We start from the raw sequence: 16,410 nt of genomic DNA on the forward strand, positions 1-16,410 counted from the left end.
GTGTGTGTGTGTGTTTCCTCTTCCTGTCCTAAGGACCTCCTTTTTATAAAATCATCTCCACAGATATGCTGAAGGAAGGGATATATATTAAATATATATATTTGTATAAATATATATTTTATTAATATATAAATATTAATATATTTTATTAATATATATTAATATTATGTTTCATTAATATATATTAATATTATCAATATGTCTTATATCTTTATATATATATATATATTTTTTTCTTTTTTGAGATGGAGTCTTACTTTGTCACCCAGGCTGGATTGCAGTGGTGCAATCTCAGCTCACTGCAACCTCCGCCTCCCAGGTTCAAGTGATTCTCCTGCTTCAGCCTCCCGAGTAGCTGGAATTACTGGCTCACACCACCACGCCCAGCTAATTTTTATATTTTTAGTAGAAACAAAGTTTCACTATGTTGGCCAAGCTGGTCTCGAACTCCTTACCTCAAATGGTCCACCTGCCTGGGCCTCCCAAAGTGCTGGGATTACAGGCGTGAGCCACCGCAGCCGGCCCCTTCAGCATATATTTTTATTGAATGCCTGTGATATGCCAGATATTTGTGCTAGGAACTAGGAATAGCATGTGAGCAAGACCTCATAACATTGCAGTCTGGGACAGCACTGTTCAACTAAACTGCCCTGAGGAACACGTTTTGTATCTGTCTTGTCCATGATGATGACCACTTGCCACGTGTGGCTATTGTGTGCTGGAAATGTGGCCAGTGTGAGCAAGAAATGCATTGTTAAGTTTTGCTTTATTTGACTTAAATTTAAATAGAAATAGCCACATGCTATGTATAGTGGCTATCATATTCAACAATGCAGAACTGAGTGAGAATCACGTATCGTCTAAATAGACAATGATAATATCTCTTATGTGCTTGGAAGGAGAAAACACAAAAATCTTTGACAGCATAGATCAGGGGCATGTGACCTCATCACTGGGGTAATTGAAAGGCTTCCTTGAAGAGTGACATTTAATATCTTTCAAATTCTGCCTAGAACTTCTCAGTGGGAACCTCAAAAGTATCATAGTGAGGGATCAGACATTGTCACATTATTATATATCTTTAATAGTCCTTGTTTTCTCCCCCCTCTAGGAACCCTCCTACCTCCTTGATTCTTCTGTAGCCCCAAACATCCCCACGCAAATAAGCCCATAAAAGGAGCCCTGAGTCCTTCAACTCAAACATGTCATCACTGTACCCCGGTAAATTAAAATAAAAACTCATGCCATATATTGATTTACTGGTGGTCATATTATATATGCAATTTGTATGCTGCCTTGTCATCTATCGTAGTGTGGATATTTTCTCATGTGATTAAAGACTCTTCTTAGTCATACTCTCGATGGCTGCCATAATTTTCTATCTTATGGCTATATATCATAATATTTTTCATTAATTTCCTAACTTTGACATTTGTACACTTTCTTTTATTGCTATTATACTTAATGCTGTGATGAATATCTTTGTGCAGAAATCTTTGTTTCCATTTCTGATATGTGCTCAGGATCGATTCTTACAGGGGTGAAGGATGATGACTGCATCAAAGGTCTTGAGATTTTTTATTTTAAAGATGTTTGATACCTATTGTCAAATTGCTTTCTAGAGAGTTTGCACCGGTTCACAATCTCTTCAGGAATGTATGAGAACCCCAGTGCATTCTGCTATTCTCTTTTAAAAATCATACCACACATGTCTGCGTGTTTCTACCGAGGCTCAATAGCCATTATGTGTAGTGGCTGCATGAAGCTTGAATGCAGTGGTGTGCTGTAATCATCCTCTCTCAAAAGAGGTTGCTAATTGATGCTGTTCATGCTGGGCTCTCCCTGGTCTTGCCAAATGGAGGGCCTCCATCAAGTCACAGCTGTCTGGAATCCATCTGGCCCTTCAGGGCTGTTCTGTCAACTTTCCTCATCCGCGGGCAGCATTTCCTAGGCACACACTTTCCTTTAATGACACTCCAACAAGCAGGAATGTTTTGGAGCAAAATCTAGGTTCACATTGGCAACACTGGTGTTTGGCTACAAAAGATATCTCAGCTAGGGCATTCTTTTCTGTCTGCTGCTTGTTGAGATGAAAGAGCACTGGAATGGGAATCAGAAGATTTGTAAAGAGACCTGATGATTTTTTTCTGTTAGCCTGTGTGTATTGTATACCAAGAAGGACTTTTTTTGTTGCAATGGACAGAAACTTAACTCACACTACTTAAACAATAACAATAAAAGAGGAGGATTTATTGTTTCACATAAATGAGGATACCAGAGAAAGGTAGTTTCAGGTATGGCTGGATTCAGGGTTTCTAATAACGTTATAGCCTTGGTCTTGCTTTCTGATGTCCTCATTCTGCATATTTCTATATTGGTTTAATTCTTAGGAGACTGTTCTTTTTTGGGGTTCACAAAACAAGCTCTCCAAATACCCTAGTACAAGGGTCAACAAACCATGGTCCACAGGCCAAATCTGGCTTGCTCTCTATTTTCCTAAATAAAGTTTTATTGAAACACAGCCACAGTCATTCATATATGTCTCATCTATGGCTGCTTTTGTTCTAGAGCAAGAGTTGTGTAGTTATGACAGAGGCTGAATATAGCCTACAAAGCCTGAAATAGCATTGCTATCTGGCCCTTTACAGAACTGTTTTGCTGAACCAAACTCTATTATAAAGGTCCATAGTCTCAAAAATTTCTCCAGGTTCACTTACCATGCCTGGTCAATTTTAATTCTCCTCCCAACCCACATTCTTGGCTTCATGAAATGGTTTTTGCCTAACCTCTCAGATCCAGAATCCTGTTCTTTGGCCTTTCTACCTGGCTAAGACTACAGCCATTCTTAAATATTTTCCTTATTTCCATTTACTGCAAAAGATGGTAAGCATGGCCCTGTTCCCATTTCTGGTCATATTCCCTGGATCCTGCCAGTTAAGAGGGAAAGTTATACAGAGTATCCACTTGCTCAAGGGGTCTGCAAGCGGATAATCCATATCCCTGCCCCAAACCCTGTGTCATGGGGCAGGTTCTGCCAAATCTGAGACAGGTTTAGCTCTGTAAGTGGGGTGTCATCTGCAGAAGTCTAAATGCTTGTTATTCATGAGGCTACTGAGTTCCTGAAAAATTGACTGTGGTGTCAGTCATTGACTCTGACACATGGCTTGGGAGTTTCTCTAGTTCTGTGAGTTTCAAACCCTGTCTGTGAATCAGAGAAGAGTAGATTCCTTTTATTATTATTTCAAGTGAAACTAAACAGAAAAGAAATAGGGGAACCAAGAGTTTGAGGTGGACTGTGTACATATGAGTAGCTGGAATCTTAGCTGCCCTCCAATCTCATTCTCTTTTCTCCAGAAGTTTCCCTGATCTTATCCCTAACCTTAACCCTAATCTAGCCCTACCCTTATCTTTAGTCTTAACCCTAACATTTATCCTAATCGAATCTATCAAATGTAACCTTAACATTAACCGTGACCCTAACCCTGAACGCTAAACTCTAATCCTAAGCCCTAACTCGAACACTTAAAATAGTCTAGGACTTTGAGTTTGGTAATCACTATCTTAGAATAACTTCACTAATCACACTATTAAGCAGGATTTTCTGGGTATTCGTCACCGCATGAGGTTAGGTCAGACATTTCAACAAAGAGGAGGGATGAGAAGAGTTACATCTTCCATTTAAAAATAAGTGTTTTGATCATTGGAAAAGGTCAGTGTTTCCACCGTCACTCTCAGATAAATAATTAGTTTAAGCAAGTGATGAACGTGTTCCCTTTATATCAAGATAACAGTACTATTTCTGCCTCATTTCAGACCATTTTTGGAGGACTCATGTTGGGGAGAAGTGTTCATTAGTGCTCCGGGTCATCAGAATGAAATTTTATCCCCTTGAATCCTGACTGGTGCTGGGAGTCCTGCCTGGCTTAATTCACGGTCCTTTAATATCTGGGGTCAACAAAATCCATGTAAATGCAAACTGTAGAAAATGAAAGGATATATTTTAGAAGACAGAGGAAGAAGATAGAAGAAAGGAGAGAAAAGGATGGGAGGGTGGGAAGAAAGAATAGGAAAGTATCAAAGAGTGTTAACAGGATCATTAATCTCATGCTTCTGCCTGATCAGATCAGTGCTCTACTTTAAATTCTTCAATGATTGCTTAATCTTTACAGCATAAAGACCAGGTATCTTGTTGGCACACACAGCCCAATATTATCTCTTATTTCCTTACTCTGGAATATTGCTGTGCTGCGTGACTATATGAAGTTGCCCCAAAGGTGCCATGCTTGGTTAGACCTCTGTGCTTTGCCCCTGCTGTTCTCTCTTTCTGTATTACCATTGCTTTAAAAAAAAAACTGCCTGGGTAAATCTTGCCTGTTCCTAAAGATCCTGCTCAGTTATCATCCTCCATCGATCTCCCTCTGATTCCCCCACCACACCCCTTCTCTGTGCCCCATGCTAACATCACTCACAGTACTCCTTCCTTCATTCCGCAAACATTTATTGGGCTCTGCTCTGTGGCAGGTACTATGCTAGATGGTGAGGAAGAACCATTAATATACCATCTCAGTCCCAAGTAGTTGAGGAAACAGATAAATCACCAGGAAATCATTCAACTACACTGTGATGGGGGGAGGCTCAAAGGGCTGTGGGCTCCTGGAGGAAGGCAGTTCCCCCAGCCTGGGGGTTGAGTGTGCTAGGTGGGCCAATAGTGGGATGAAAGAGTGCAAACACAGAAGTAACTTGAAACCCGAGAGGTGTGAGAGCAGTTTAGGAGGGTTTAGTCTGTGGTGAGAGTTAAGCAGAAGCCAGGTCATAAAGAGCTTTGCCAGCTATGTTAAGGCATTTGGATTCCATCCTTAGCACTGGGAGGAAATCACTGGGAGTTTTAAGTAGGGGGTTCACATGATCAGATATGTATTTTGGGTATATTTTAAAATTTTCTTTTTGTCTCCTACATAATAGTAATAATATTATCAGCTAATATTACTGAAATACACTATAGGAAAGATACTATGTTAAACTCTCTGTAAATTATCTTAGTTAAGGCTCGCTTCTAACTTATAAGGTTGGTACTACTACATAAAGTTATTATTTCATCAAGGAGACATGCAGAGAGATTAAATGATTCGTTAAAAGTCATGCTTTTAATCATGAGGATAATTCTACATTTCATCGTAATAAAAAATTAAGATATTCATGGTCACTACTTGAAAGAACTTGGAGCACATTTGCTTGTATGATCTTAGTCATCCACTTGATGTCCTTATAATTTTTGAAAAGGCTTCATTTCGGTTTCATAAATGATAACACTGAGGAAGTGGTTTGGCCAGCCCCTCCCAGGCATGGTCTCAGTCCACCCGGAAACTAGGATCTTGAGAATTGATGCTGTATTTTATTAGTGTTGATGGTGCTGGCTCCACTGCACAGAAGCATCTGGCTATGGGGTTATGATGAGTTTATAGATGCATTATCCTCCTCACACAGAGAATAAAAAATAATCCCTTTTTCATCCTTGATGGGAAGAGAGAACCAGGTGGTGAATGGGGTTAGAGAGATCCCAGAGACCATGTCCATTGATGTGGTTGGCATTGCTCCTCTAATCAGGAAAAGGATATCTGTTCTGGTTGGAGAATCAGAGCACCTTAGGTTTGGGCATGTGAAACCCAGTTACCTATGAGTTGCAGTTGATGTTTTATGGAGATCCTCTTCTTTCTCCTTTTAATCCTGTATTAGTCTGTTCTGACACTGCTAAGAAAGACATACCTGAGACTGGGTAATTTATAAAGGAAAGAGGTTTAATGGACTCACAGTTCCACATGGCCGGGGAGGCCTCACATCATGGTAGAAGATGAAGGAAGGGCAAAGGAACGTCTTACATGGCAGCAGGAAAGACAGTGTGTGCAGGGGAACTGCCCTTTATAAAACCATCAGATATCATGAGACTTATTCACTATCATGAGAATAGCATGGGAAAGACCTACCCCCATGATTCGACCACCTCCCACTGGGTCCCTCCCATGACATGTGGAGATTATTACAATTCAAGGTGAGATTTGGGTTGGGACACAGAGTCAAACCATATCAAATCCTTTTTTTATGTTTCCCTTCCTCCTTCCTTCTTGTTTCTTCTCTGTATTGTTCACCACTACGACATCATCAGCCGCAACAAACAGAACATCATCAGCAGCAACAAACAGTACATCATGATGATTGCTCATTGCTCATCATGGCCTTATCATTGCACTGTTGTCTTTGCCTTTGTCATCATCATCATCGTCATCATCATCCACTGTCACCACCATCACTGCCACATCAACATCAACGTATTGTCTTATCTTGATCTTATCGTTGCATCATTGTTTTTGTCATTGCCATCATCATCCCAATCCTCATCACTCTCTCTTACTGAGTGCTTGCTTTGTGCCAGGCACTGTGCTCAGGACTTTACATGCATTATCTCACATATCTACAAAATTAACTGTCATATGTGATTATCCCCATTTTACAGATGACAGACCAGAGGCTCAGAGACGTGAAGTCATTTGCTCAAGGTCACAAAACAGTCACCAATATCAACGTAGTCTCCTCCATAAAATTAGGATTCATCCCACAGGCACCAGAGGTTTCAGTTGATTTTTAGGAATTAAGAAAATTGCAAGATTAAGCTCTTATGGTCTGTTAACTGAGGGCTGCTGTGAATTCAGTGAAAAAGATTTAGGGTTATTATTCTCTAATGACAGTTGTTCCCTGATTCAGAAGAGTAGCTCTTCTTTTGACTAATTGTTAAATTTATGTTTATGATTATTATTTCTAAAGGGAAATTTAGAGTTGAACTGTTTTAGATACTAAATCAGAACCGTGATTCAAACCAGGATTTGCCTGGTTCCAAAGCCTACATTCCCCCAATACTGTCTGACTTCCTTTGGTAATTATGCCAAAATTAAGCCCTGCAATTCACAAGTCCATGGTTATCCATCTCACCAGTGGCACCCTTTTTGGTTGACTAGAGGATTAAAGTACTTTATGGCAACAACAGTTACCTTCAGGAAAACCCTCCTGAATTTTGGTGGCATCATCTCCCACCTCCACCCCACATCAGTGTAAATATGTTTCTCTCCATCTTCCTTAGCAACCACCCAGCCCGTTTTTAAGAGATAGCGTAATATGGTGGAAAGACAGACGGGGATTCAAATTCAGGATCTAAAACTTACTGGCTATACAACTTGGGACAATTTACCTCCTTGGGCCTGAGTTTCCATTCTTCATCTATGTAATAAAAATAACACCAACCACCTCATAGAGATGCTGTGAAATTTAAATGAGATAATCCACGTAAATTGTTTGACATGTATTAGATGTCAATAAATGTTGAAAACAACTCATCAGAATAAACTCACCCTTCCTTCCCTTTTCCCTGCAGTACCTTGCTAACTGGCTAATTGAAATCTTTAGTGTATAGGAGAGAGAGAGAGAAATGAAACTGATGGATTTGAAATGGCTCAGTCTATGACTACCAGAGGGTTCTTTAGCAAATCAGCTCGGCTAGGAAACCTGTCTCCCATTCCTTTGACACCTAGCTGTCAGCTGTTCACTTGTCCTTCTCTTTGAGGCCCCTGTTACCCCTGCTGCAAATAAAGACCTACTCACAGAAGAGCATTTAATGAGTTAAGCATTAATTTACTAAATACAATGTAGAGGAGACATAAGAGTGAGTTTATATCACATTGCCCAGATCAAGCAACTGGAAAAATCCTCATGTCTCTTATTGTTACTTCACTCCTGTGTCTTTCTCCCCCGACACCCAAAGGAATGCTCTGGCTCCTCTCTTCTCTATTATCGGAACAATTCTTCTTCACTTCAAACTTACAAATTCCGTTAATGATAGTGCTTGGTGAAGAAAACAACCCAAGGTTTGCTGTGATCGCCTTTATTCAAGGCACTTTGGTGACTGGCACATGACTTTTGGGGTCTTGTGTTCTATCCCAAACAGTAAGTCAAAGTGTCTCCTAAACAAATGCAGTCCTCTCTCTAATGATGTTATTACACCATTTGGGGAGTGAGGACCATCTTGCTCCACCTCATTACATGTAAAATGAAGGCGTTGGTGGATTCTGGACAGCTTTATCATGTAAGTCTGTTTATCCTCAGTAAATTATGGGCTTTGGGTTCTATTGAGTGAGAGAAATCCCATGCCAGTTTCAATATTTGTTTAAAGATAAGTCTTAGAATCAGACCTTCCCAGGCTTGGATATAAGTTTATCAGAAGTAGAACTCAATATCCATTATTTCTATGTGGTGTTCCTGTCTATCCTTGTGCCATGGAGACAAATACAAATGAACTTTGGAATTTAGCCCCATTTATGAGCTTATGTCTACTTTTTTCTCTCTCACCCATTATATGTCTGCTTATTAATTAATAAACTAATTAATTACGTAAATATCTATAGGGCACCATCTATATGCTAGGTACTGAAAATATAGAAAAGAAGGGAGACACAATCTCTTCCTTTACAGTTGTGTGTGTGTCCATTAATTAGATGATCACACAAATAAAATAAAAATAAAATTGGTATGTGCAATAAAAGAAAAGCCTGTACCAGGAATCCTATCTAGTTGGATATGTTACTTAGGAGTTTCCTAACTTTCTTGCCTCTGTTCTTTGTTTATACTCTGACCTCTCTCTCCAGGCTTAAATGTTCTGTTTTTTGTTTTTCTTTTTTGTTTTTTGAAAGGTCACACTAGTCTCATTACATATTCTGAAGGTGGGATAGAAAGACACATAAGTTAATGGGTACAGGAAATCAACATGGCACATGGATACATATGTAACAAACCTGCACATTGTGCACATGTACCCTAAAACCCTAAAGTATAATAAAAAAAAAAAAAGAAAGACACATAAGTAGAGTCGGACACGGTGGCTCATGCCTGTAACCCAGCACTTTGGGAGGCCGAGGAGGATGGATCACCTGAGGTCAGGAGTTCGAGACCAGGCTGGCCAACATGGTGAGACCCCATCTCTACTAAAAACACAAAAATTAGCCAGGCATGATGGCAGGTGCCTGTATTCTCAGCTACTCGGGAGGCTGAGGCAGGAGAGTCACTTGAACCTGGGAGGTGGAGGTTGCAGTGAGCCAAGATCGCACCAATACTCTCCAGCCTGGCCAACAGAGTGAGATTCTGTCTCAAAGAAAAGAAAAGAAAAGAAAAAAGACACTAAGTAGATTGATGCAGATAATAAGAGTGGCAAATTCAGGAGGCTGATACTAAAGAAAGTGCACATCTGCCCTGGAGGTAATCAGGAAAAGTCTCCTAGAGGAAAATATACCTGGGCTAGGTTTTGAAGGGCAGGTTAAGAGCTAGACAGGCAAAACAGAGGTGGGAGGAAGGGTGGTCCGGGCAGATAACACCACATGAGCAAAGGTTTAGGAAAAAGAAACAATTGTGTGTGGGGTGTGTGGGGAGTGTGTGTGTGTGTGTGTGTGTGTACTACAGGTGGGTCATATAGTGGGAGCACCAACTGATGGTCAATGAGGCTGAGATAGCATCATGACCCTCCAATCAGAACTGAGTTTGCACACAGATTATATTGATATAATTCTATAGAGGAAGTGCAACCAGTACCCTGGAACACCCAAGACGCTCATCTGCTTCTCATTCCAGACACCTCTTTAAACATACACACACACACACACACACACACACACACACACACACACACGACTGCAAAGGCAGGGATTGTCGACTTTTCTTTCCCATATATTTTCAGTCTCATATTTCCAGACACCTCTTTAAACTCTTATTTGTTGAAACCCATTTTCTAATGGCTCTTTGTCTAAACACCTCTTGCTGCTTAGCCAGGTAATACGCCCCTTCTCTGACAGTAACAAGGGTGTGCATTTTAGGAGAGACTTCCGAGTGCCCAGAATGACTCCAGGGGGTGAGACATTGGCGGAAGTGTAAATCACACAAGAAATATTGAACTTTGGGAACCAGCGAACAATAATATGCCACTTTATTCCACTCCTGCCGGAGGTTTATATATGTCATTGTCACTTTTATACTGTTCTCCACCACTGGTAATTTTCTCTCAATCTAATTTTTATTTCCCAAGGGTCTACCAAGGTTAAAAGTGCTGGAAATCCAATGACTATTCTTTGCCAAGGGATAGTAAATTAAATTAACCATTGCTGGTGGCCAGCTCTGGTCAGAACTATTTATATGTAAATAGGCAAAAATCCCTCAAAGCATTGCTGCAATTATTAGTTGTTCATTCCAGATGTTGACCATAATACAATAGGTCATGAACAAAACTCTAGGAATTGGGGCAAGAATTAGCTTCTGTGCAGCCTGATCTTTTCTCGCACAGGCTGACTTTCTGTATCTCAAGTATCTGCTAGTTCATGGTGAAACCTTCCCTCCCAGCTTATTGAGTGAGAGGGTGAAGACAATTTTAGTCCCAGATGAACAGTGAAAATAGGAATGGGAGGAATAAAACCTATTGCACAGGCATTGGTTGGCATTTTGTCCTGGTTTCCAGGTTCTGTCTATTCAGCGCAGTCATAATTTGCATACTGCTTCCTGGATGGCTAGCATTAATTATGTCAACAAAGACTCCCCTCCCTTATAACTTCCTTAGGATTTGGTATATTCCTAAGGACTTTTCCAAAGGGAGGATCTTTTTGGGGGGAACTTTTATAGGAACAAGGAACCTTCCCACTGAGTGATACCACGTTTTTGGAAAATAGTTCAATATTCCAACTTGGTGTCTCCGGTTGGATTTTCAGTGTCAGAGGATTACGGAGGGTTGCTTCAAATAAGCAATTTCCAGGGCTTGAATGAGTTCTCCCTGTTCTCTTTCTCTTTTTATTCTCCAATGCCAAAGGGAGTCAACTCTGTCATTGCTCTTTAAGCAGCTACAACTCATGTTATCCTTTATTCCATACAACCAAATGATTTCTAGGATACCTTGATAATTTATAACCTGTTTCTATGCTCTTGGGTTCGCTCGAACGGCTCTTTAAATCAAGCCCCTCAAGCTAGGGACTGTGAGGGAAAAGGGGCTTATTTATGAAAATAAAAGAGAGAAGGTAGAATTTGTTCCAATATCTCAGGCCTCCAGTCTTCCATTCTTGCCCCTGGGTAGAAATCTCTCATAGGGCCGGGCACGGTGGCTCATACCTGTAATCCCAGGACTTTGGGAGGCTGAGGCGGGCAGATCACAAGGTCAGGAGTTCGACACCAGCCTGGCCAATATGGTGAAACCCCATCTTTACTAAAAATACAAAAATTAGCCAGGCGTGGTGGCGTGTGCCTGTAATCCCCGCTACTTGGGAGGCTGAGGCAAAAGAATCGCTTGAACCTGGAGGCAGAGTTTGCAGTGAGCCAAGATCGTGCCATTGCACTCCAGCCCAGGAGACAATGCGAGGCTTGGTCTCAAAAAAAAAAAAAAAAAAAAAAGGAAAAGAAAAGAAAACTCTCATAGGTCCTGGTAGATCTGCTCCTGGGCCAGACGTTAATCTATTAATGGTTCCTCTTGCACCATGGCTTTGCTGAATGGTTTCCCGCATCTGTGATCTATACTGAAGTATTATGAACTTGTTGAGAGTAGTAGAACTGGGAAGACTGGGTGAAGGACACTCAGCTCATCTACCATATTAGATACCCTTGAACTAGCCCACTAGGGATTTTAGGACCACATTATCTTGGCCTCTGTAGAATTGTTTTCTTCTACACATGTATCTTGGATTCCACCAAGGACTGAAACACTTCCTCAGGGAAATTAATATTGTTCTCATTGTTGAAAACTATGTCCATCCCATCTCTCTGTGGTTCCATTCATTCAAGATCTGCATGATAAAGTTTTAGAATTAATTCTGAGTCCTTGCGCACCATCCAGCCGAAGGAGTACACAGAGGCTAAGATCAAGCCAGGATTTGTTTGCCAAGCTGTTTTCTCTGGCTGTGTCCTCCAGGGAAAGAGATGTCTTCTTCCTTGTGTGAAGGCACCATTTGTTTAGTAATAAATAAATTTATTACTGAATTCCATAGAGACACTGAGCGCACAAGGGGAACCTGCCCATGGAGTGTGTGTGTGCGTGTGTGTGTATGTTTGTGTATGTGTGTGTGCATGTATATGTGTGCGTGTATGTGTGTGCATGTATATGTGTGCGTGTGTGTGTGCGTGTGTGTGTGCATATGTGTGTGTGTGTGTGTGTGTGTGTGTGTGTGTGGCAGAGTAGGGGCAGGGACAGTAGTTACTAGGTCCCTGACATGCACCTTATAGCTTAGTGGCAATATGTGCTCAGGGCCAGGCAATGTCTGCTTTGCCTGGGGAACCCATATAATGGATGCAGTGTCCCTTTGTATCTTGACTGCCAGGGGGCTCAGAGCCAAAGGCTTCACTGGAATAAATGTGTAGGGTCTGGAGAAGTAAATCTCCACGTTACATTTTACCCAGTCTTGACCTAATATTTACTGGAGCCTGAGTTTTAATTTTGCATTTCAGTTTTATGATATCATATATACACTTTGCAATAGCTTTTTTTTTTTTCTTTTGAGACGGAATCTCCCTCTGTCGCCCAGGCTGTAGTGCAGTGATGCGATCTCGGCTCACTGCAAACTGCCTCCCAGGTTCAAACAATTCTCCTGCCTCAGCCTCCTGAGTAGCTGGGATTACAAGTCCCTGCCACCATTCCTGGCTCATTTTTGTATTTTTAGTAGAGATGGGGTTTCATTATGTTGGCCAGCCTGGTCTCAAACTCCTGACCTCAAGTGATCCACCCTCCTTGGTCCCCCAAAGTGCTGGGATTACAGGCGTGAGCCACCGTGCCTGTCCAATAATTTTTTTTTTTTTTTAAATTAGGCTGTGGCAAAAGTCAATAACCCAGAGAATGAATGGACCAAGACCTCTCCAGGCCAGAGTATTTCACAGCACATGAGAAACGTGTTCCTTATTCTTCTTCACAGTGTCAGCGATGTGTCCTTCCAGGCTGGCTGGACACGTGGAAAGACACAAAGCAGTTCTCATTATACCTGATGGCTTGGGCATTCCATGGTAAACATAATAAAAGACAGTAAATCTCATAACAAATAAAGGGATAAGGATTTATTAAACTTGTATTAAAACTGAGTTTATTAGGGGAAAATATTTTCCCACAAGAGGTCATGAAATTATTGCAGAAATAGAATTACAGCTAGGGAGAAAGCCCCATTTTTTCAGTCTGCCCTGAGTAAGGTCCCTTGTCTGACCACTTTTTTTTTTTTTCACTAGAACAGCAAGAAAGGAACTTAAGAGAACATTCCCCAATGTAAAATTTCTGCCAAAGTTGCTTTACACACGGAGTCAATATCATTTAATTATATATCTCTCCACAGAAATCACACATCCCAGCCTATAATAAAGTTACAGTCACATAACTTTATTCATACAGGCAGTTTAGGAGTGTTTATCTCTATGCTGGAGAAATTGGTATAAATGAACTGTGGTCATATCCTTTTTTAAATGGCGCAAATGTGTTAGGCTGCAGGGTTCATAAATTAGCTTTTCAGAGAGTTCAATCATAATCGAATATGCTTAATATTCACACATTGTAATTTGAGCATTAAAGATCTTGAACAAAGATCACGGTCTTGGAAGGTATTAAATAAAAAAAAAATACTCCCCTGGAATTGCATTTATTAGCTCCTGATTTCTGATTTATGTTTCATTAGCCTGTGGTGATAAGTATGGAACCGTATAAAAGAAAAGCACGAATGCCCATTTTGGAACATTAAATCCAGATTTTTGACGATAACCTATTTTTGTGCTGCTATTAGGGGAGCGCCAGCTTGTACCCACATCCAGTTATTAATCTGTGAAATGTTTTCTCTCTGGTGCACTTAACCATCACTGACTAAGTGAGTTATTAAATGGGAGCAAGAAATGAATCAATCAAATATATTCAAATGCTCAGGCTCCAGCATTGTTCTTTGACTTCATTATTTAGGCATTAAATTCCGTGCAACACCGGATGTAACTGTCAATACAGAGGGGTTTGATTTGTGGGAGACGAGTTCTCTTTGGCAATTACGATTTTAGGTTTACAAGCACACCAGAAATCCTTGCAACATGTTAACACCATTAGCATGGCTTCCAGAATCACATTGTTCAATGGACTCACAGCTGGCTGTGTTGGGGAGCTGACATTTTCATTAGAGAAGAGGGCTGGGCTTTGCAGTAATACATGGAACCATTTGCATGCCCGGCCACTGGTTACACACAGAGCTTTGGTGTAGACAGTTTTTCCTTGGCACCATAAGGTAACTCTTCTCCATTTACCCAGCTCAGTCAGAAAGAAAAATGCTTATAAGTAGGAGATAAACATTGAGCACACATGGACTTAAGCATGGGTGCAATAGACACTGAAAACTACCAGACAGGGGAAAGAGGGAAGGGGGCATGGCTTGCGAAACAACCTATTGAGTACTGTGCTCATTACCCAGGTGTAGTATACCCATGTAAAAAACCTGCACATGTACCTCCTATGGCTAAAATAAAAGTTGAATTTTTTAAAAATGTAATCACTATGCATAATGTTAAGAGTCAGACTGCCTGAGTTTGAATCCTGACTTCACTGCTTCCCAGCTGTGTGACCTTGGGTAAGTTAATTAACCTCTCTGTGCTACACTTTGCTCATTTGAAAATGGGGATGATTATGATGATAACACTGCCTTCATTTGCATTTCTTCAGAAGCAGACACTGAGACAAGGATTTGGGGGGCAAGTAATTTATTTGGAAGGTTCAGAGAACATGGGTAGAGGAGCAGGGATGCATAGGGAGAAGGCAGGCACGAAGGATGTTCTATGAAGCCAGCCGCCACGGAGGAAACACAGGCAGGAATTTCTCCGGGCAGCTCTGGTAGATATTGTGTAACACACAACTCAGAGTTCTCCTTCAGGAGGGACGAGTGACCTAGGGCACTGGTCATGTGTTGAAGGACGTCCCCAGAGCAGGGGTGGCACAGCTTGTCACATGAGGATAAAGCAAGTTTCACCAGCCCAAGAGAGCCCTGGCAAAGAAATGCAGGTGCTGGAGACTGGAGGTTGAACCTGTGTGCCCTGCAGTGACACGGGTGAGGACACCTGTGGCATCTGCTCCAAGCACCTGCCCCCCTAAGGTCATTTTGAGGGCTCATTGAGTGAGATTTTACAAAGCACTCAAACAGAGCCTGGCTCGAATGAGTCAACGTAAGCGCTTAACTCCAGCTACATCGTGGGGTCGGCGTGGAAGTTGAACAAGACTGTATGAGAAAAGTCAGGATCGCCAGGCGCGGTGGCTCACGCCTGTAATCCCAGCACTTTGGGAGGCCGAGGCGGGCGGATCACAAGGCCAGGAGATCAAGACCATCCTGGCTAAAATGGTGAAACCCCGTCTCTAATAAAAAATACAAAAAAAAAAAAAAAAATTACCCGGCGAGGGGGGTGGGTGGCGGGCGCCTGTAGTCCCAGCTACTGAGAGGCTGAGGCAGGAGAATGGTGTGAACCCGGGAGGCGGAGCTTGCAGTGAGCCAAGATCGCGCCACTGCAGTCCAGCCTTGGCAAAAGAGTGAGACTCTGTCTCAAAAAAAAAAAAAAAAAAGAAAAGAAAAGTCAGGATCAGCACAATGCCTGGCTCAGATAAAGTGCTTGGCAAATGTTTGTTAAACAAAATACCCACCCTTTATTGATCTCTGACTATGGGCCACTATTTTATTCACTTACCTCATCCTCTGCACTAGCCCTTGAAGACCAGTGTTAGCATCTCCGTTTCATGGTTGGTTGAGGTCAAAGGAATTACGCCAGTGGTCAGAGTATAGCTTCAGAGTCACAGAACCAGAGGCATTGTGGCTGGAATCTGGCCTTTCCTGCTTACAGAGGTAGCTCTGAGACATCTGGTGAGTTGCTGAATTCCCCTAATCTTTAGTTTCCTTATTCATGCTCTGGGGATAGTCAAAGGACTTTCTCAAGGGGATGCTTTGGGGGGTCATGACACTTGTGAAGATGTGCACGGTACCTAACAAGGAATAGCAGGAGCGGTTATTGTTATTATGAACAGTAGTAGTACTAGTAAGTGGCAGGGCCAAGATTTGAACCCAGGTGTGGCTGACCGCATCACATCCCATTGCTTCTGAGGATTACCTGATAGCAATGCTTTTGAAGGTGCAGTGGACATCTTTTAGAAGAGCTCCCGGCTGGGTGTGGTGGCTCACGCCTATAATCCCAGCACTTTGGGAGGCCGAGGTGGGTGGATTGTGAGGCCAGGAGATCGAGACCATCCTTGCCAACATGGTGAAACCCCGCCTCTACTAAAATACAAAAACTTAGCCGGGCACACCTGCAGTCCCAGCTACTGGGGAGGCTGAGGCAGGGAAATCGCTTGAACCCGGGAGG

At 41.8% G+C, this 16,410-nt stretch overlaps 1 long non-coding RNA gene across 1 annotated transcript in view; it reads left to right on the forward strand.

Annotated features, from left to right (window-relative positions):
- The window catches only part of LOC134733503 (uncharacterized), an 84,741-nt gene extending 83,519 nt beyond the window's left edge, over window positions 1-1,222 (forward strand). Inside the window, exon 3 of the long non-coding RNA XR_010117045.1 lies at window positions 1,112-1,222. This is a non-coding gene — a long non-coding RNA (uncharacterized lncRNA). The remainder of the gene's footprint in view (window positions 1-1,111) is intronic.
- The last annotated feature ends 15,188 nt before the right edge of the window (window positions 1,223-16,410 follow it).

Source organism: Symphalangus syndactylus, chromosome 18 (assembly GCF_028878055.3).
Source record: "Symphalangus syndactylus isolate Jambi chromosome 18, NHGRI_mSymSyn1-v2.1_pri, whole genome shotgun sequence".
Classification (NCBI taxonomy): domain Eukaryota; kingdom Metazoa; phylum Chordata; class Mammalia; order Primates; family Hylobatidae; genus Symphalangus; species Symphalangus syndactylus.